A 23,478-nucleotide genomic window follows, 5' to 3' on the forward strand; every position below is an offset into this window, starting at 1 on the left:
AGATGACAGAAATGTCTGGAAGTAAAAGCACTTTGTAAGTGCTTATTCTTATTACTACAAGAAACATCCTTCCAGAAATAAACATGAAGACATTCTTTTCATATTCACTCCTCTAGTCAAGTAACTGATTCATAAGTAATTTATTTTTAAAGTATTAAGTCAGTAAAGAAAAACTGGTGTCCACTCAGTGTGAGAGGAAGAAAACTGGCTTGAGATCTTGGACAAAGCTTAATAACTCCTCTGACCCTCAATTCTCCCATATGTAAAAACTAGAGGCCCAGTGCATGAAATTCGTGCACGAGTGGGGGCGGGGGGGGGGCGTCCCTCAGCCTAGTCTGCACCCTCTCCAATCTGAGACCCCTCGAGGGCAGTCAGACATCCCTCTCACAATCCAGGACTGTTGGCTCTCAACCGCTTGCCTGCCTGCCTGCCTGATTGCCCCTAACCACTTCTGCCTGCCAGCCTGATCACCCCCCAACCACTCCCCTGCCAGCCTGATCGATGCCTAACTGCTCCCCTGCCGGTCCGATTTCCCCTAACTGCCCTCCCATGCCGGCCTAGTCGCCCCTAACTGCCCTCCCCTGACAGCCTGGTCACCCCTAACTGCCCTCCCCTGCAGGCATGGTTGCCTCCAACTTCCCTCCCCTGACAGCCTGGTCACCCCAAACTGTCCTCTCCTGTAGGCCTGGTTTCCCCCCACCCCAACTGCCCTCCTCTGCAGGGCTGGTCACCCCCAACTGCCCTCCTCTGCTGGCCTGGTCACACCTAACTGCCTTCCCCTGCAGGCCTGGTTCCCCCCAACTGCCCTCCCTTGCAGGCCTGGTCCCTCCCAACTGCCCTCCCCTGCTGGCCTGATCGCCCACAACTGCCCTCCCCTGCTGGCCATCTTGTGTCCACATGGGGGTGGCCATCTTTGACCACATGGGGGCGGCTATCTTGTGTGTTGGAGGATGGTCAATTTGCATATTACCGCTCTATTAGATAGGATGGGTGTGGTTGCAAGAACTGGTTGAAATGTGGATGTGAGTGCTCTGTATAATCCCTGGCACATCTGGAAGAACTCAATCAATGGAAGCCACTATTAGCCAAACTATGTGACCAATGCCATACCATATTTTATTTAATAGTCTAGCAAAAATTGTACACAAAACTCCAAGTTTCTAGGCCTTGGCTTTTTAAAAAATGTAAGAGTTCAACTACATGACCCACAGGCCTTCTCAATGGTAAGCTTCAAGGGTTCTAAGACCTATTTGTTCTACACACATTAAGAAACTTTTGGAAAGTGTAAAAAGGTCTATCACACCTTCAAAGTGCTACATAGAGTTCTGAATGGTTCCAGCTAGACTGTAAGGGTGCAGCAAGAAAACGGATAGGCCTGATGGTGAGGGTCTGTTCTGAGATGGAGGGGACTCAATCAAAGATTTTAAGTTGAATAAATAACAACACTGAATTGCATTTTAGACAGATACTAAAAATATGCACTGAAAATGCCAGCTGATAGAATTCTGCCTTTAAATTCTGTGAATCAACAAATGATATCATTACTAAACTCCACTCTCCCAGAGGATAAGAAAATCCCATCCTTATAGATGGATTTGGGTTCTTGCTCTTCTTCTTTCTCTCGCTACACCCCCTTTCCCCCGCTCCCATGCCCGCCCCTTCCAGAAGTTCATTCTGGGCCCAGCTCTGTGCATATCCTGGGTATTTTGTGTGAACTGCTTTTCAGAGGTTAATAAACATTACCACAGAAAAATTTCACAACTGTGCTAATAAACATTTATTGCAGCTGGATTTTTCATCATACCTTGTTGGCTCCAGTTTTTTATTTGCAGATTTCTACTTCAGAAAGGTAAATTTAAAAACCTCATCCAATGAGATTTAAAGGTCAGAACTTAGAGATTATGTTAAATTTCATGATCACCTAAATGATTTGACTTTGGATGGTGGGCACACAACATAATATATAGATCGTGTATCAAATAAATGTAAACTAGAAAGCTATATGACCCTGTTGACTAATGTCCCTCCAATAAATTTAATTTTTAAAAATCTAATTGTACCTATAAGGACTAACAGTTGAATGCTTTTTAAAACAATACATGAAGCATAGTAATATATACATTTTTCAGGTGTACTATAACCAATTGAAGCTAAACAATTAAACTTTTGAATTCCTCCAGCTACTTCTGGAAAATTTAAAGTAATTCCAAGACATTCTTTAAAACAATTTATTTCCCAGGCTGCCTCTAAGAGATTCTAGCAATCCACTGACAATATCTGAAAGATCCAAGTCACTTTTGATTGCAGGCCAGCAAACTCTAGGCCTGGGCCAACCTGGATCCCCAGCCATTTGCTCTGCACCCAGGATCCCAGTTGGGAGAATGATGGTGAAGAGAAAAGAGAGAAAAGTGAGTTAAGATGGTAATTTCTCCCAAAAAAGCAAAGCCTTTTGCTGACAAACTCCTGACTTGCCTGACCCCAAGCTAAACCTAAAATTCAGTTTGGGACCAGGAGACAGTGACGCCATCTAGTACCCATAGGCATTGGACAAGTGCCCACAGGGCCTTTATGGCCACAAACCTAACTAAGGCTTACAAATGACACCCAACCAGAGGCAATCTATGCAAGTGCAGAAACATGACTTTTCCCTCTGCCCAGCCCCACTACTGCTGGAACTCTAAACTCTCAGTAAATTGCCTACAAATATGCTGCTGTACAAATGTCAAACAGTGAAGCTCTTGGGAAAATATCAAACTTGTTTTCTCATCAGTTTTTTTTATAAAATGTGTTTTCACATAAAAGGCACATATTTTATATTTAGAAAGTGGGAAACGAGACAAGAAACTTCAGGAAGACAGAACATGTGCCAATAGTAAAGATAAGCTGAAGCTGGTCTGGGTGAGGTGAAACCAGCAGGTGGCGATGGCTCTACAAATAACTAGGTGTCCCTTTTCAGGACAGCCAGAGAGCAATGATGCCTCACCATGGACCCCAGCACTATGAGTAAAGGTACTCACAGAAAGCATTAGAGATATGCCATGGAAGAAATCCATTGTGGAGTCATTGTGTATCTGCCCTCGATGTTGTACACAAGCTTTTCCCCATCATTTAATCCTCATGACAGCTCTATGAGCTAGGGTTATTTATTCACAATAATCTATGGAGGAGGCTCAGACAGCTTCAAGTACATGGGCTCCAAATCACACTGACAAAGTTTAAATTCCAGCTTCCTCATTTACTGTAATATGCCTTTAGCATGTTTCCTCACCAGTTGGAAAAAAGAAAAAAAGAACGGCAGATGATCTCATAGGGTTGTTATAAAGGGCAAATAAGAAATGCATACCAAATGCAGTGTTAGAAATAGTAAACCTTCAATGACTGTCACTGGCAATAAATAACAGCAAAACCAGGATTTGAACTCGGGTCTGTCTGGTTCCCAAAGAATGTTCTTTAGCATTCTACTCCCTGGTCTGAAATAATGAGAGGGAAGAATTGGGTTTCACTTTAACAGGATTATTTCTCCAAAAGATTACAGAAGCTTTCTAAAATCATAGCTTTATAATCCCAAACAGAAAACACCTTGTAAAAGAACACTTTCAAGTGAGGATAAACATCAGGAAAGACATTTTCTTTAAGACATAAATCCTATCTAATAAAGAGGGAATATTGACCCTCACGCCATTGCAAAGATGGCAGTGCCCACAGCCAATAAGGAGGGAATATGTTAATTGACTGCCCTGCCCTCAAAGATGGCAGTGCCCACAGCCAATAAGGAGGGAATATGTTAATTGGCTCCCCTGCCCTCAAAGATGGCAGTGCCCACAGCCAATAAGAAGGGAATATGCTAATTGACTGCCACGCCCTCACACAAGATGGCCACCCCCATGTGGTCAAAAGATGGCCACTACAAGATGGCCAGCAGGGGAGGGCAGTTGTGGGCAATCAGGCCAGCAGGGGAGGGCAGTTGGGGGGAGCCAGGCCAACAGGGGAGGGCACTTGGGGGGGGGACCAGGCCAACATGGGAGGGCACTTGGGGGGGACCAGGACAACAGGGGAGGGCAGTTGGGGGCGACCAGGCTGGCAGGGGAGCAGTTAGGTGTCGATCAGGCTGGCAGGGGAGTGGTTAGGTAGTGATCAGGCTGACAGAAGTGGTTAGAGGCAGGCAGGCAGGCAAGCGGTTGGGAGGCAGCAGTCCTGGATTGTGAGAGAGATTGGGCCTAAACCGGCAGTCGGACATCCCCTGAGGGGTCCCAGATTGGAGAGGGTGCAGGCTGGGCTGAGGGACACCCCCCTCCCTCCCCCCAGTGCATGAATTTCGTGCACCAGGCCTCTAGTATTACTATAAGAATGTTCATAGCAGGGCTGTTCACAGTTCCTCAGATATCTCTCCCCACAGAAGGGCCCGTAACACCTCCCCTGACTCATCTCAACCTAAAAGCACTCTTGACTACTTGGACATAGGAGGGGCCATCATGATGCCCCCGGTTTGGCTCCTAATGTTCCTCATTCACTGCCCCAAACCAAAAGCAGTAAAGCCCCAGAAAGAGCTAGAAAAACTACTCACACTGGAAGGGGTCAGGACCCTCCCTCTCATCCCTCAGCCCCAAAGAAGAGCAAGCATGAATATGACTCGGACCTCTCTTATCCATGAAACAAGCAAGTAAAATTCCATTTCGGAAAATACACAGCATGATTCTAAAGGTTCTTCACCAGCCATAGAAAATGTCATACAAGCTCTTCTTCACCTAGAAGACAGAAGAGTCACATGTTGGACTCTTCTTCCTACCCAAGTGACAGTAAAAAAAAAGCCTCTGATTCAGATCTGTCACCTCCAACCTGGCTCCACCTCGAAGGGCTTGCCTCTGGGAAAGACAGTTGCACACATGTGTTCTGGGGCTAACAATGAGTTGGTGTTAACTGACAAACGGCAAGAGCAGCAGGAACTCAAGAAACAGGACCAAGAAACCATGGCATTTGAAGCTGAATTCCAGTGTGCTGAAAACATATTTTGAGATAAGTGTGGTCATAAGAAGAATTTGAAACTGGAATGTTTAGAGAAAAGGAGAAAATCAGAGGACTCAGAGAGAGATGAGCTGTATGCCCAGTGGGGAAAGGGACTTATCCAGAGCCGTAGCAGCAACAAAATGTGGAGGATGCAATAAAGGAAACGTAAAAGCCTCTGGCCCGCTATATTGATTAAGATCTGGATTGGATGCTGAGAGAACAAGAAAGAGAGGGACCCCATGGCCAACTTTATCAAGAAGGAGAACAAGAGCCCTAACCGGTTTGGTTCAGTGGACAGAGCGTTGGCCTGCAGACTGAAAGGTCCCAGGTTCGATTCCGGTCAAGGGCATGTACCTTGGTTGTGGGCACATCCCCAGTAGGAGGTGTGCAAGAGGCAGCTGATCGATGTTTCTCTCTCATCGATGTTTCTAACTCTCTATCCTTCTCCCTTCCTCTCTGTAAAATATCAATAAAATATATTTTTTTTAAAAAAAGGAAGGAGAACAAGAAAGTGAGACCTTGCTACAGTGGCCTAGCAATTCCTCTCAACAGATTCCCTATCTGGCCTGGATATCGCTGAGATGGGTGGACAGATCCAATGGATCTGAAAAGAAGTGCATTGCCAGACTTGCCAGCAAAAAGGAGGTGGAGGAACTTGTCCACAAGTGGAAGGCTAAGAATATGTAACTTTTCTGAGGTTATGGGAGTGGATGTGGGTTGTGGTAGCTGACATAGAGTAGCCTATAGATAGATATCCAGCTGTAACAGTCTAAGCTAATAATCAGGGCCTACACAGCACAGAAACTTGTTGAATGCTAATTTTGACCACTGGCATTTGAGAAAAAGAATTATTTGAGACCTGATGTTTGGACTGAGGCACCTGTAACTTCTCAGGTGTGCCAACACTGGCGGTTGTTGCTGGCTTTTAAAAGAAACACTGATTTCTCAGTGTCCCAGAGATTCCTGGTCAGGATCAGGGCACATGTGCGTGTTGCGGGCTCAATTGATTGGACTTTTCAGTGAGCCACAGCAGCCTCTCCTCGGCTCATTTCTGTCCTGTAACACTTCTAAAGAACCAAAGCAGCCCAGCGTAGGCTCTCTCCTATTGCTCCTTGTCATAAACCAGGGGTAGGCAAACTTTTTGACTCGAGGGCCACAATGGGTTCTTAAACTGGACCGGAGGGCCGGAACAAAAGCATGGATGGAGTGTTTGTGTGAACTAATATAAATTCAAAGTAAACATCATTACATAAAAGGGTACGGTCTTTTTTTTTTTTAGTTTTATTCATTTCAAAAGGGCCGGATCTGGCCCGCGGGCCGTAGTTTGCCCACGGCTGTCATAAACCCTTCTTTACTTCACTGTCCTTAGTTTTAATAAATGTACTCTCAAAATAACCTACACTCATATTGTGAAATCTTTCCTGTACAAAGACAAGAACCCACACACTATAGGCCAGGGGTCCTCAAACTTTTTAAACAGGGGGCCAGTTCACTGTCCCTCAGACCGTTGGAGGGCCAGACTATAGTTTTAAAAAAAAACAACTCTGAACAAATTCCTATGCACACTGCACATATCTTATTTTGAAGTAATAAAACAAAACAGGAACAAATACAATATTTGCTGTGAACTGAAGGGTCCCGGGTTCAATTCTGGTCAAGGGCACATGCCTGGGTTGTGGGCTCGATCCCCAGTAGGGGGCGTGCAGGAGGCAGTCGATCAACGACTCTTTCTCATCATTCACGTTTCTATTGCTCTCTCCCTCTCCCTTCCTCTCTGAAATCAATAAAAATATATTTTAAAAAAACCCAAAACTCGAAGTTTTGTTACTCATTACATTAAACTCACAAAGGGAAGCCCTGACACATTTCTTATCCCCAGAAACATCTTGGTGGGTCTTCCAAATATTGCTCGACTAAATCTGACCAGCTGACACTCAGGTCAAGAGAAGAGTTCAGATTTACAGAAGGGGCCAAAAACAGGGGCCGGGAGGGGAAAGGGGGGAGGTCAACTCATGCTTTGAACAAACGGTCTTCATTTGATCTTGAAGGAGCTCAGAATGAGTTAGACAAACAACTGCCTGCTTCTCTTGATAACAGATCAGAACAGGGAACCCAACCAAATGCCTATTTTTCTAAACCAGCTGATTATGCTCTCTCTTAAATAAGATAACCCAATAAACCCTCCATAAAAGTCCATAACATTAATTGTTATGTATGAGCAATGAGTCTTTTGCCACAGAAAGGTAACTCAGATTGTTGTCTGATGGGAAATAAATATGAGTACACAAGCTTGCATAAATACTCCCAGGAAGTAATTAGCACTTCATTAATATGCAACCCATTAATCAAGACAAATCTCTAAGCAATTAAAAAACACCAAATCCCAAATACAAGTGAGTTTTATAAAGTTAATAACTTGCTTTCTCTTTATTCTCTTACATTTAGAAAATTCGTATCTCCTCTCACAGACTACTCATAGAGAGATAAATTTTGCTATTTCCTTTCTGAAGAATTTGTACAAGTAACAGATTTCTTCAATAATTGATCACCTTAAACTCAATGGCCTTAAAATTGCCTTTTACTGAATAAAATACAGTTATCAAATAATATTTGATAGATGACCATTAAGTGATTCAGACATTCTCTGTCTCCTACATAAAGCAGCTTGATGAGGTCTGAAGTTCAAGGACCCTTAATTTTACCAGTGAAGAGTGTGTGGTCTAACAGCATCACCAGTGGTAGAAGGCAGCTTGTGCTCAGAGCAGCTGTGCTTTTTAAAAGAAATACTGATCCCATATCTTTGTTTTTTTACTAAAAGGAAAAGAAAAAAACAAAAATGTTTTTTAAGTTGCACTAGAAAACAAAAGTTTATAAAATCCAGAAAATATGGGACTGGTACAAAAAGAGAGCTACCCTATGTGCAAGGTTCCTTTGAAGTTTTGGGACCACGCAGGAGCATGTAGATCTAAAGAGAGGTACAATGATGTTCCTGTGACTCAGGGTTAGTGCAGGTTTGACTTTAAGTCAATTCAGTGTCCCCAGGATGAACAATAAGACCACAGTCACCCCTGCTATCTGCTTTACTACTTATCCTTCAACCACTTCAATTCTCAAAAGCTCAGCTCTTCCAGAACAAGGAAAGGAAAACCAGCCAATTCTGTTGCAAGATCGACTATCTGACTTTAAAAACATATAAGGTGAAGCTTAATTGAAAATAATGAATTATTTACTTCCTTATCTGTAAAAAGAGAAGGCTGGGCCAGATGACCCTTGAGATCCCCACTAGTTCTAACATAGAGAAGAATCCGGTTTACCTGTTGTCTCCACTATAGAGGCTGAGGAGTCAAGGGCTTCAGAGAGAGCATGGGCCCCACCATTAGGGCCGACAGACCTGGGAAGGACACTCCTCTTACATTCCACACATACCTTACCTAGGCTGCCACTGCCACTCACCCTGTTCCCATGAATCACAGACTTCTCCACATGACATCTATGCTGAGTAGGTTTCTCCTAGTTATGCTCCCAGGCGCAGCCACCCTCATTCCAAGTCCCTGTAGAACAGCGGTTCTCAACCTGTGGGTCGCGACCCCCTTGGGGGTCGAACGACCCTTTTCCCAGGGGTCGCCTAAGACCATCGGAAAACACATATATAATTACATATTGTTTTTGTGATTAATCACTATGCTTTAATTATGTTCAGTTTGTAACAATGAAAATACATCCTGCATATCAATATTTACATTACGATTCATAACAGTAGCAAAATTACAGTTATGAAGTAGCAACGAAAATAATTTTATGGTTGGGGGTCACCACAACATGAGGAACTGGATTAAAGGGTCGCAGCATTAGGAAGGCTGAGAATCACTGCTGTAGAAGAATCTCAACTGGTAGGCCATGGGCTAGAGATGTCCACACAGGATGGAGTACGGACTTTATTAAACCAAACTCTAAACCAGGCGGTTCCTAAACCAGTCACAAAGCACACATATACCATAGCTGATAAATAAAAATGAAGCACCATTTATTCTTCTTTGCATAAAATCACCTATATTGAGTAGGTATTACACCATAATTAATTCAAATCTGAATCCTAAGCCTACTCTGCAATCAAGTCACAAGGCTGTCCTTATTGCTCTTCCCTTAGTTTCTCTTCATTTATCTTTGTCTTCTCTATAAATCCACAGACACTCTTCTTGCCTACTTGTACCAAATCCCAAATACATATGAGTTTTATAAGGTTAATAAGTTGTTTACTCTTCATCTTACATTTAGAAAATCAGTGTCTCCTCTCACAGACTACTCATAGAAAGATAAATTTTTGCTATTTCCTTTCTGAAGAACTTGTTGGTAGTATGTGACAAAAGGCTTTAACGTGTACACACCCTTGAATCTGGTAATTCTACTTCTAGGAATTTACTCCAAGGAGATAATCAGAAATATACACAAAATACATGTATAAGTATATTTTATCTATGATAGTGAGAAAAAGAAAGAAAACCAATAACTATCTAATAATGTAATGCAATGCAGCCTAAAATTTATATTATTAAAGTAAGATGAAATATTCACAAATATCAGGTTCCAAACAGTATGCCCTTTGTTTTCTACTACGTGCATTTGTGTGTGGGGAAGGTACTCAAAGTGCAGTCCAAGGACCAGCTTCTGATTATCAGCACCAGCAAGGAACCTGTTCAATGCAAATGCCGAATCACTGAGGGTGGGCCCACCAATCTGTGCTTTCATGTTTACTAAGTGCCACACTTCCAGGTAGGTACTAAAATTCACCCCATTGTACAGATGGGAAAACTAAGGCCTAGAGAAGATAGGTAACTCAGCTAAGGCTACAAAGCAGCATCATATAGCTACCTCTGGAGTCTACACTCTTAACCACTGCTCTAGTGTGTCTCTAGGTTAACTCGTATAGGATTTGGAAGTGTGATCTGTGCTCTTTCCCCTGAATTGATAGCATGATGCATCCCACCTATTGTTTTGTTTTCTTCATGGGGCTTTAGCACTGCTGTTACAAAGTTATTGACTGGGGGTGGGGATGTTTGGCACTACCACTGGTATCACCACTGACAGACCTCTTGGTGAATACTTGCTTGACATTTTTGAAGGGTATAAAAACATGTTTAGACTTATGTGCACATTAAATACCGGCCCACAGCCCTGGCTAGTATGGGTTAGTGGTTAGAGCGTCGACCCATGGACTAAAGGGTCACAGGTTTGATTCCTGGTCAAGGGCACATACCTTGGTTGCAGGTTCAATCTTTGGCCCAGTGGGGGCACAAGTGGGAGGCAACCGATCTATGTGTCTCTCTCACATAGATGTTTCTCTCCTCCTTCCCCCTCCTTTCCACTTTCTCTAAAAATCAATGGAAAAAATATCCCTACTTCTTGGGTGAGGATTAAAAAAATCAGTAAAAATAAATACATAAATACCAGCCCACATTAGCAGAAACTTTAATGCCCACCAGTGACAGACAGCATGGAGAGCATGATACCTACTAAATAGAGAAGGCCTCTCTGTTGCCAGCTAAAGTGAAGCTGCCAAGTGGCAATCCCATAAACACTCACTACAAACCATTTGGCCTATCATCTTTGAAATTATGCAACTTTTGATCAATTTCTTTTAGGGGAAGAGTCCTAAATTATTTCAAAATTTATACATAACAATATTTCATGTTTTATATTATGCTATTTTATGTTCACAAAATTCGGATTTGCTAACAAATGCTACCAGACTTTTTATTCCCAAACTGCAAATTCCTAATAAAGAGGCCTCCCTTAGCACTTTTATTATATGTTATTTTCTAAAGAGGAAACACCTCAGTCATTCATTTCAGGAAACGACAAAGGAGATGGACTGGGAAGATGGTTGATTTAGGCCGAGTCATCACTGAGAGGAAGGAAACTACACAGACTAGAAAAAAATTCCATCTGGGCTAGTTGTCAAAGCCCCCAAACGTGCCTGTCTTCAGAGCTAAATAGTAATTCCATAAAAATTATGACCTGGCCCAACTAAGCAACCAAACAAATATTTTCAAAAGAGGAGATTATCTTCAAAAGGACTTAATGACAGAAAAATTGGAAGAAACACAGAGAAATGACAGAAAGTTTGGAAAATTGTCAACTTCCTCAAGTTACAGATGAGGAAACGGAGGCCATCATTACAGATGGCCTGGCTAAGTTCACAGACAAGGTAGCAAAGCCTGGACTACAACCAGTATCTAACTCTGGTCCACACTTCACTATATCATACTGCCTCTCTCACTTCTGACTCCTATATTGAATTTTCTACATTGATTTTCCTACATTTTCTACTGACTCGGGAATTGGTGTTTTGGGCATTATTACTAACACCAACCTTAATATTATCTGTTGATCAATAACTGGATGGCATCTTTGAAGATGATAATATGTTTAAATTATAAGTATATTTTAATAACACCACAGTTCTGTTTCTTTATCCTATCAAATTCCAAAAGAGTAGCCATTGTGATGATTAAAAAAGAAAAAAGAAAAAGTCCTTAAGATTGGAGAAAACTACTCATTTGCCTTTTTTTTTAAACCTGAAATACTAACACTGAGCACCTACAATGTTAGAAAACAGTGACTGCTTACTAGTAGACACAGTAACTTCAGACATCCTCCTTAGACTGTCTATTTACACCTCATCCTTCTTTTATTAAAACCTATTCTTCCTCAAGCATCAGCATTCAGGGTATCCTATATAATAAAAGGCTAATATGCAAATTGGCTCAACGCAGGAGCTGCCCCCTGGTGGTCAGTGCGGTCCCACAGGGGGAGGGCCGCTCAGCCAGAAGCCGGGCTCACGGCTGGTGAGCACAGCAGCGGTGGCAGGAGCCTCTCCCGCCTCTGCGGCAGCGCTAAGGATGTCCGACTGCCATCCGTCCGTCAGACATCCCCTGAGGGCTCCTGGACTGCGAGAGGGTGCAGGCCGGGCTGAGGGACACCTCTCCTTTCCCCCAAGTGCACAAATATCATGCACCGGGCCTCTAGTAACTGAATAACACACTACTGAAAAAGCAAAGATCAACTCTACTGACAACTGGAAAAGTCAAGCCTGATTACTGACAACCAACCCCAGTACTGCCAGGAGAACATAAAGAATGCTCAGAACGAGCCCACACTACCATTACAAAAATAACTACACATCCCCCTTCTCTCACTAACACATGTAATTGCTAATTCTTTACTAAGTGACCAATCTAACCCCAAATTCATCTCCTGCCACCTATATAAAAATTAAGATACTTGATCACTGAATTGTGCCTGCTTCCTGAACAAATCCTAACCAGGTCTGGCCCCATTTCCCTAACTCCACCATCAAATCACCCAGCAAAAGCACCAACCCAATTAAAAATCCCAGCATTCTCCTGGTCTTCATCCACCGACTGCAACTAAATGAACCAAACTTTGGTATGACTACACATGTGGTCCTAGTGGTTGCTGGCTGATGGGTTTTAACATTTTTGTTGCAGTAAGTTACCAGTAATGTGTGGGAGAGTAGAAAGAACCTCAAATAAAAGGCCCACAAACCTATATTCAGACTTATCACTTTCCTGGGTCTGTTTTCCTTACTGCTAAAATGAGAGCCAGGAATCCTATCATTTTAGAATTTTTCATCTCAAATCTATCTCTCAAATTTCAGCCATATTATGGGTCAAATAGATTTTTTTCCTATGGAAGGACATGCTCTGTCCTCACTCAACTTCCTATTTCACTATTAGAGTTTGTCTGGAGAATTTAATTTCTCACAAAGAGAGGCTTTCATGCCAGAAACAATGGTTAGGTTTTTCTAAATAGTTAAAATGCTTTATAATTATGAGAATACTAGTGGCCCAGTACACGAAATTCGTGCACATTAAAAGGGAATTAATTAGCAGAAGTATTTTAATATTGCTGTCTGCCCTTTCTCTATAATAGAAGTGTAAGAGATGAAAGGAAATTAGTAAAATGTATATGAATATATAAATTTATTAATAAGTAAACAGTAACAAAAGGATATAACAACAACAGAGGCATGATATGAAAACAACAAAAACATGATATAAAAACAACAGTGATGCAAACAATGACTGATAAAGTGATTAAATTTATTCTAATATCTCCCTGTACACCACCTTAAGAGTGAAAACACTTTCAGAGTGCTTGACTAATTTCCCTTGTGATGAAGTATTTAGAACTTTAACGTCACATGCTCTTCAAACTCGAGAGAAAGCAACATATAACTGACCATGTGTGAAAACGGGTTCAGGTAGGAATATTCCTACTCTGTCTAGAGTTTGTCCTTGTGATTTATTAATAGTCATCACAAATGCTGGCATCACGGGAAACTATCGTTGAATCAATTTAAATGGGAGGCCAGTGTCAGATGGGGACAAATTAATTCTTGGAATCAGAACAACCTCTCCCTCTGCAGATCCTGTTAATACTTCAGCTTTGATAATGTTAGGTCATAATCTTTTGATAATAAATCTGGTACCATTACAAATACCTCATTGACTATTAAGATTTCTCAATAGCATGATGATTGCACCCACTTTCAATTTTAATTTATGACACGGAATTCCCGAAGGAGTAATACTATTAAGAAATTCGATGGGAAAATTTTCCTTTTCAGCATCATCTGTTGAATCAATGGAATCATCACTCAAATATGTGTGAAAATCTCCATCAAGTATATCCAAAATTTCTTCATTTAATTTTTGAATGTGCTCATTTTTTGGACAACAATTGCATGTTTAGATATATTTTTAATATTATCTATATATATATAGTATTTCCAAAGGTAGCTTCAATAATAGATCCATTACAAATCATTTCACAGGGGATTTCAATATCCATTCCTAAATGAAAGCTGCTATCAAGTTTGCCATCTCTAAGCTTTACTAACCATTCACTATAAGCAGAATCCTCTGATCTCATATTTGTTGTAAGAGACAACTTTCTAATACATCCCCAAACATTACAGTACTTGAAACTCGTTTGTACTATGGCCGATCACATAGCATGAGGTATAATACTGAGACATTGTCGAAAATCCCCTCCAAGAAGGAGAACTTTCCCACCAACCACAACATTCAAATTCATAATTTCTCTTAGTAATCTGTCTATGGCGTTTATAGCATGACTGGATGCCATGGCGCATTCATCAATAATGAGAAGTTGGGCCTTTTTAATAGTTTTAGCAACTTCACTGTTTATAGCGAGTTTAGAAATTAAAGTTTCATTTAATGGAATCAGTAATTTATATTGGGCATGAAAGGTGCTTCCACCGAGAAGTAAATTTGCAGCAATTCCTGTAGACGCTGTGGGTAAAACAGTACCACCACAACCTCTAATAAACTTTATACAGATATGCAGGTGAATAGGATTCCTAGCTGGCAGGCCCGTGACAGCAAGCTGGCCACCTGTTGATTCCATGAGGAATGGGGCACCCTCCTCCCTCCTGTCAGGGTCCGGATGCAGGAGAATGGGGTTCCTGGCTGGCAGGCCACTGACAGCAAGCTATCCAACAGCGGATTCTGTGAGGAATGGGGCTCCCTCCTCACAGGGTCTGTTTTGAAGGCCAGCCACGCCCCCTGTTGGGTCAGACCCAGAGTTCTACCATGCCATGGCCTCCTTCTAGCAACCCAGGACTGACTGCTGCTGGGCGCTCCTGGCGCTCCGAGGATGGGTTCTTTCCTCAGGTCTCGCGGGATACAGCTCTGGGAGGGCGCAGCCCTTGGCAAGGCAACCCAGGACTCAGTGCATCCAAGCTCCGAGGGCGGGTTCCGGCCTGAAACCTCGCCCTCGAGGGAAACAGCTCAGGGAGGGCGCAGCTGTTGCCAAGATGACCCCTGCAGGACTGACTTCCTTCTGGTTGGTCGAGCCTCGGATGTGACGCATTACACCCAGGGTTTTTATATAAATAGATAAATTGACTGGCATTTGATTTCTGCTTCCACAATTAAAATGGGGCATGTTTCCATCTGGGTCTTTGGAGGATTATCTTGCTCTAACTAAACCCCAGAGAATAGCTTCTTACATAGCCCAGGTACTTTTAATTAAAGTCTGTTTTCCATCTTACCTCTCTTCAGGTTACCTCATGGGCATTCTATGACCAATGAAGAGTTAGTCTTGTTATGGAGGACACCAAAAGCAAAGTAGGAATATTAAACCAATAGCTTTCAGTAAGACCAGAAGCAAGAGTGGCCATTCGTGTACTTAAACCATCACCATGGCTCTCCTATGTATGAGCTGTTGGTTGGGCCCTAAAGATCTAGGGAGGAGTGAGATGTGGTCCCCGATGTCCAGAGCTCAAGCAAAGATAGTGAAGATAAGCAAATACAATAAATACAGCGTGATGTGTTCATCTCGAGAGTGGGAAGTCTAGGGAGGTATCAGACATCAGGTTTTCCTAAGACTGAACCTCCTTCCACCTCCAAAAGAAGGAAGGCTTTCCCTTGTAGACCACATCAGTGATAATGCTCTAGGACACATGTAAGTACAAACTACAAGTCACTGACACCACAGGGGCTCATTTTTATCTTGAACAACAGAATCTGGCATCGTTTCAGATGTCAGTGGTGACATCAGGAGCCTAGGCTCTTTTCCTCGTCCTGTTCTGCCTCAGCAGCCCTGTGAACCTCCAAGAGGAAAGGCAGACTGGGAAGGCCTCCCCTCACCAGCCTCTCTCTTTATCTTGGAGGGAAGTCACTCCCAGAAGCCTTTGGGGAACTTCTCACATCTCATTGGCCAGAACTGTGTCATGTGACCATAGCTACAAAGGAAGCTGCGAAAATGGGAATATGGCAATTCAACAGTGAAAAGGGAATAGCATAACTGTAAGGTAGACAATCAACTCTGCCACATACATAGACTATTATGGGCTGAATGAGTGCCCACCCCTCCCCCCATCCCCAAATTCATATGTTGAAGCACTACCCCCCAATGTGATTGTACTTGGAGGTGACTAGAATTAGAAGAGGTCATAAGGCTGGGGTTCCATGATGAAAATACTGTCCTTTTATACCAAATCTCCCTCTCTCTCTCCCTCGCTCTCTCTCTCTGTCCTGAGAGGACACAATGAGAAGGTTGCCATCTACAAGCTAGGAAGCGAGTCTTTACCAGGAACTGAACCAGCCAGCACCTTGATATTGGACTTCCCAGCCTCCAAAATTATGAGAAATAAATGTCCACTGGTTAAGCCATCCAGTCTATAGTATTTTGTTATGGCAGCCTAACAGGCTAAGACACATACTCAATTCAACTGTCTTCAAAAGCACTTTGACCTCCTGATGGGGCTCATTTGGCCCCTGTGGGTGAAGTCACTGAGCTAATCTGGACCTCAGCTCCAAAGCTAAAAGGGAAACTACAGCAATGATAATTTCTCAGAAGTGTTTAGTCCTCACAGCATCTGTAATGAAAGCTCCAATAAGCAACAAAGACAGGAGACTTTTAATGGAAACCCTTTTAGCCTTAGCTTTTCCATCTCCACAAAACCTCCCTTTTTAAACTAAAGGGATTTGGGCAAAGTTCAAATGTAAACAAATTTGTAGTGGGTGTAGGCCCCCGGAAGAGGGAGTAAACTATACTGACCCTTAACTTTCTCTGCTTGAACTCTGCCCATTAATTCAACTCCCTCCGGAGATTTGTCATTCTGAGATGCCAGGCCTTTTCATTTTCCCACAGGCTGTCTCCCAGTCACAGAAAAACAAAGCAAGGCACCCCCAGCTCCTTGAGACTGTCTGCTTATCACAACCAGTTATTTTAGTCACCCTCATCTCCTAGGCACACTCCATCCAGAAACTGGATTTGATTACCCCGTGGGGCTACACCAAAGCCTTGACTACCTGTAAGTACAGTAATAGGTATAAGAAAATGAGAATGGGGGGGAAATGACAGTTGGCAAACAAGGAACACAGAAAAATGAATGCTTAAAAGCAAGTAGCCCACATAAGTGAGTGGATATCAGGTGCCACAATGTCTGAAAAGTGGGATAGCCTTTTTCCTAACTGGGATGGCAAGAACAAAATTCATATACTTCTGGAGTAAATAGAGGCTTGAGAGAAATAATCACTAATTTTAGTGATGAGAAATAGATACCTCAGTCAGAATCCAGATCCTTTAGAACAGCGGTTCTCAACCTGTGGGTCGCGACCCCTTTGGGGGTCGAACGACCCTTTCACAGGGGTCACCTAAGACCATCGGAAAACACATATCTAATTACATATTGTTTTTGTGATTTATCACTATGCTTTAATTATGTTCAATTTGTAACAATGAAATTGGGGGGTCACCACAACATGAGGAACTGTATTAAAGGGTCGCAGCATTAGGAAGGTTGAGAACCACTGCTTTAGAAGTTGAGTGATTTCATTCACATTCATTCAAACAGGATGCTATCAAGGACAATTTATGACTATTGCAATACTTACTATAAATGGGGTTTATGATTACTGTCTCATATTTACTTTATAGCTTCCATCTTTAAGTAAATTCTCTCTCCTAAAATAAAGCCTTAACAATCACTCCTTCCTCTCCACATGCAAGTATGTAGAACTCAAACCACCTACCCACTGTGTCTACAGTCCCAATGTCCTTAGCCACCAAGGATGAGACTTTTGCCCCAAGTACCAACATATCCTCCATCAGGCTACTCACTCTGGCATTTTAATCAAACCTGTTACTACTTAATAATAATACTACATTCAGATAATATTTTCCCCAAGTCTTCACACATCATCAAGCTACTTAAATCCAATAGCAGAAATACCAATTAAGTAAAAACATAGGATGGGCTGGTAACTGGTAAATGCTCTGCCCGACACCAGTTCCACATGAAATGGAGAACTCTGCTTCTCTCTCTCCCTGAAGTTACCCAAGCTTTAAACATTTTCATTTCTTCTGTTGCGAGAGGTTCCATTACTCAAGAACTCAGCTTACAGAATTTTCCCATCAGCTCTCACTTCTATCATAGCTCTTTTAAAAAATCTTAAGCCCTAGCTGATTTGGCTCAGTGGATAGAGCATCAGCCTGCAAACTGAAGGGTTCCCGGGTTTGATTCTGGTCAAGGGCACATGCCTGGGTTGTGGGCTCGATCTCCAGTAAGGGGCATGCAGGAGACAGCCGATCAATGAGTCTCTCTCATCACTGATGTTTCTCTCTCTCCCTCTCCCTTCCTCTCTGAAATCAATAAAAATCTCAGGACTTCATTTTAACCGTATCTGTTTTAAAATCTTTTAAAAGGGCAAGAACAAATGACATATCAACATATTGCTAATGAAAACTTATCTTTTATTTATAATGGAAATCATTCATCGGTTCCAGAAGGACAATTATAAAATAATTCCCTAACAAGAAACTACAGATGTATCAGGATAGCTAACTACTTCCCTTATGCCTTAAAAACAAAACAAAAAACCCTAATCTAAAAAGCTTAATTAAGATAGGATAGTATTCAAAGTAAAATGTAGCCAAAGAGCACGAAAAATGAGATAATTTTTTAAAAGGTTGTTAAGGCAATCCAGAGTTCAAAGAACAAAATCTGGAAATAAATTTTCTACTCTTTAGTCTGTAATCCTACAAATATCAAACTGAATAAGATTCTAAGTATTCTGGAGTACAATTTATCTAAGATTTTAAAATTCAGTTTATAATACAAAATCTATAAACACAATGGTACGTGTAACACATTAATTAGAAAGGACACTAACAACTTTATTTTCCTAATTTCATCTATGAATCTTCAGAACTGAAGTCATAAACCTTATTTTGCATTTATAAACTATATTAGCACTGGAAAAAATTCTGTTACCATCCTTAAATTTCATTATATCTGTTGTCAATATACAAAAACCAATGCTAAAGACTCAGTTATAAGCACTTTCTTTTCTTCAGAGACTTGCTCTAAAGTGGATAAACTTTCTGAAATACCTCGGATCAATGGCTTTCAAGTTTTGCTGTCTGTAATCCTCTTTACACACAGTGAACCAATTGACACCTGCACTAAAATTAGCTGAAATAAAATTTTCCAGAAGCAATACATAGCACTTACTATATGCTGTACACCCTGACATTTTCATCATTTCACTTTTTTATAAAGCTTGTCATGACCCATTAAGTTGATTTCATGACCCTCTAATGCAGCAGTTCTCAACCTGTGGGTCTCGACCCCTTTGGGGGCCGAACGACCCTTTCACAGGGGTCACCTAAGACCATTGGAAAACACATATATAATTACATATTGTTTTTGTGATTAATCATTATGCTTTAATTATGTTCAATTTGTAACAATGAAAATACATCCTGCATATCAGATATTTACATTACGATTCATAACAGCAGCAAAATTACAGTTATGGAGTAGCAACGAAAATAATTTTATGGTTGGGGGTCACCACAACATGAGGAACTGTATTAAAGAGCCTCGGCATTAGGAAAGTTGAGAACCACAGCTCTAATGGATGCAGCTTGAAAAATCCCGCCCTAATTCATTTACTTAAACTTACCACATAATTTGGCAGCACTCTGAATACTAGAGAAGGCACCTGAAAACTCCCAACACATATGCAAATTGAATGAACTGCTGGATGTCAATTATCATCATCCCTTCCAAATGGGAAACACTTAAAAACTATGATCTTAAAAAAGTTTTATTTGGGCTAATAGTAATGACACTAAAGCCGCCATCTTCTCTTCTGCCTAATCTTTGAACCATCCTTACTCCAATCCTTAAAGAATGACCTCAAATCATTCCGGCCATGTGTGAATGAGGAAAGGAATACTAATTAAAGATTAAAGAATTATATTTATTCTTAGGTAAGTTTTTTTCCTTGCTATGATGGAACATGAGAAATAGAGATGATCCAGAAAGTATTTCCTCTCCTTATTAAAATACTAGAGGCCCAGTGAATGAAATTTGTGGGGGGGGGGGTCCCCTCAGCCCAGGGCCTGCGCAGGGAGCCGCAGAGCCCAGCTTCTGGCCCCCTGTGGGAGTGCACTGAGCACCAGGGGCAGCTCCTGTGTTAGCGTCTGCTCCCTGGTGGTCAGTGCACATCATAGCAACCGGTCATTCCACCATTCAGTTGATTTGCATATTAGCCTTTTATTATATAGGATTTTCAATAGTTTCTCAATTATAAATAAAATTATATAATACATAAATATTTAAAATTAACTTTAATGGCATTTGACTTTTTTTTAAAAAGTTACAGTGTAACTCATGTTTCTTAATATCAAAACAAAAATTCTGATTGCATATTTTTTTAAGAAGCAGAACAAAATTCTACAAACAGTAAGAGAAAGTTCTGCAGGCTGGAGGTACCTGGACCCAAACAGTCCAAGGCCATTTATCCCCACCACAGAGGAAACAGTAAGAAAGCAAAGAACTGCTCTATTTTTCCTCCTCAGATAAAAAGATAGGGCAACAATGATGGCAGTACAGAAGAAATAGCCTCAGTTTTAGAGTCAGAGAAACTCAAACCCAGCTCTGTCACATCCTGGTTGTATGTCCTTAGTTCAATAATAAAAACACTCAAGATAATTACTCAATAAATATTAGCTGTGGGCTGGGCACAGTCCTAAATGCCCACATCCATGACCTCACTGAATTTTCACAACACTCTACGGTAAGTTCTGGGGCCAGAGAGGCTAAGAACTTGCCCAGATTCTTACAATTAGTAATGGGAAGGCCAGAATGCAAACAACTCATTTCGAAACCTTTACAAGGGATCACATTGCCTCTGAGGCCCGGGTTCCTTACCTTTCTCTCAGCATTGCTATGTGGATTAACAAAATGCCTCTGGCCTGTCTTATAAGGACTCATCACCATGATCTGTAACACAGCTGCCACTAGCACAGGTTACAGAAGTATCTCAGAGAAACTGGTTTCATCTGTTTAAAGTCAGAAATTGCTTTATCTTTTGTTCAGAGTCAGAAGCTTTATCTTTTTTCTTCTACCCTCCTACTGCCCCACCCCTCAAACACTCCTCTCCCAGGAATACCTTTCATTGACTTTAGGAAATATGACCTCTTTCATCAGCAATGGAGGTATGAGTAATACAACAGCTATCATGAGTATATTTACTAAAGGAAGGGAGGTGTGTGTCTAATGTAAGACGGAGCAAAGTTGTCAAGCTTAATTCAAAGCCAAGACAATGACAGGCAGAGAGCAATAAAGACTGGGACTCAGAGGGTGCAGCAGGAGTGCACTGGAACGGCTTAACTTTTTTTTAGGGTTAACTTTTTCATCAGAGAAGAGCTTTACCAGCAGCAGCCTGAAGGCAGGAGAGAGACTAGGTGGGTAGTGCTGCCCGAGATGGATTGGGCTAGTTGTGGCTTGGGGATCTGGCATAAATTAGAGGGGCAGGGCCTCAAATATGCCAGGAATTCTGCTGAAGGAAATAAACAATCAGGATGGAGGGTAGGATTACATTAACATCGGTTTTTGGAAACAGGAAGTACCAGTACAAAGTAGCTAATAAATTTGGACAGAATTTTTCAAAAAAAGGGTTACATTCTCTTTCTTTCCTTCTACATTAGTTGGCCAATGCTTTCCTCTCCACTTTCTTACACACTTACACACACACACACAAGTCTAAATGGAGGCACTGAGAGCCTGTTCAAGGGAAATAACCAAAGTACATCAACAAATTTAATTTAACCAAGTTGATGAAAAACATGCTGATAATATACCATCACCTAACTACTGATCAGGTCACTTTTTAAAACAAATATGCAGTAACTGTATAAGTATGTATGCCCCTATGGTGAAACAAGCTAAGTATAAATGTTAGACTTAAATTGTTAGCTGTCATAGCCACAGTGGATCATAATGCCTGCTCATATTGGTACTGAGCAGTTTAGCTCTTTTACATTACACATCTATCATTAATTATTACATAAACTACCTTCCAAGTAATAAGAAAGCACTGGTTTGCCATACCAAAGGAGAATATAATCCATAAGTTTAACTTGGAAAAAGCACCCATAAGTCTAAATGACATAAGTTGAATTTATAAATGTTCACAAAACAGGACATTGTTATTATAAAGCTATTTCATAATCTGACAAGATACAATGTTTTTTTTTACTCTTAAGAAAAAAATTAATTATGGAACTACCTACTAAATTAAATAATATCATCTAACAAAAGTAGATTTACTAATACATCTATTATTTGAATTAAATTAAGTACTGATGACATTATAAACCCAGGATCATTAATGTCATTCCCACTGACATAATTTAATACTTGATTAGAAAAATAACATACAAAGTATACTAGACAAACATTTTATTTCTGTCTTTAATCTAGTTTTATTTTGCATCATGCTTATATTTTAAAAATAAGTTCTGTTCCCTAGCCCCATTAGAAACAAATTTTGTTTTCAAATGGCTCACTGCAGAGATGAAAAGATTCAACTCAGTGACTTGGAATAACTGGACATTATTCATTTCTTCATTACATTTGTTACTGACCATTTTCTTTATAGTTAACTAAGCATTATGTTTTGTCAAAGGGCACAGGTCCCAGCATCAGAAATGCCAAGTCCTATTAGCAGCTCTGCTGCCCTCAGGCACTGTGCCTTAGGAAGATGATAGTGGCCCTTGGGGTCGGTTTCCTTATCTGTGAGCCTCAGACCAGATCAGAGGTTCTCACTAGTCAGGACACTCTGATCCAAACTTGCTGACTTACACACACACACACACACACACACACACACACACGCACTCTGCATTGGGCAGCACAGTCAGGCACTCTTTCAAAGCCACGTGCACTTCCCCAAACCCTCCCACCCCCGCCCCAAACACACACAAAAGGGAACCATGAGAAATCTGCATTTTACCTGTCTGCAGCTATAATACATGACTCCTAAGAGATCTATGACCCATAAGAAATCCATATCAAAGCTTGTGTCTGAATGTAGTCCCCCACTGCTGTGATGGGCCTTTCAATATTTGGAGGGGTCAGGCAGAGAGAGAAGGCAAAGTGCAGTAACAGTATTACGTTCCCTTCTCAATATCAATATAAAAAGAGCACTGTTTGAGAATGAAGATTACTCTAATATGGCTTCCCAAAGAGTCCTGCCCTGTCCTCAGAACCAACTGATCTGAAAGTCAGTATTTAATATCAGAAATTTATAATCCAGTAATCCAGGGTTACTCCACCCCAAAAGCATAGAAGATCCACAAGTACTGATGACAGAGTTTCTGGACTGTTCCTGGCTTGGCCAGGATGCTGTGATTGGAAAAGGAAATAGACTAGTCAGCACTCCACATGCCAACTATTGGCTAGGTCATAATATTCTCATCTATCACAGCCCTGACCAAATGAATGAGAGTTCTGCTCTTGACATAACAAAGCTGTGCGGACCTCTGAGTTGATGAGCAATCTACTTGGAGCTTTGCTCGACAGGACATCGGGACTCTGATGTGATGAGGGCCACAGGCCACCAGCTG

General features: G+C 41.4%; 1 protein-coding gene across 2 annotated transcripts in view; it reads right to left on the reverse strand.

Moving 5' to 3' along the window:
- Positions 1 to 23,478, reverse strand: part of FAM107B (family with sequence similarity 107 member B) — a 249,918-nt gene that overhangs the window by 13,873 nt on the left and 212,567 nt on the right. The window contains exon 1 of one of the 2 annotated variants that reach the window (XM_023762527.1): positions 8,458 to 8,476. The exons of the other annotated variant lie outside the window; for it this stretch is intronic. The gene's annotated coding sequence lies outside the window, so the exon portion shown is untranslated. Of the gene's footprint in view, positions 1 to 8,457; positions 8,477 to 23,478 lie in introns of those variants that run through there. 2 annotated transcript variants of the gene reach the window in all.

Source organism: Myotis lucifugus, unplaced genomic scaffold, assembly GCF_000147115.1.
Source record: "Myotis lucifugus unplaced genomic scaffold, Myoluc2.0 scaffold_249, whole genome shotgun sequence".
NCBI classification, from domain to species: domain Eukaryota; kingdom Metazoa; phylum Chordata; class Mammalia; order Chiroptera; family Vespertilionidae; genus Myotis; species Myotis lucifugus.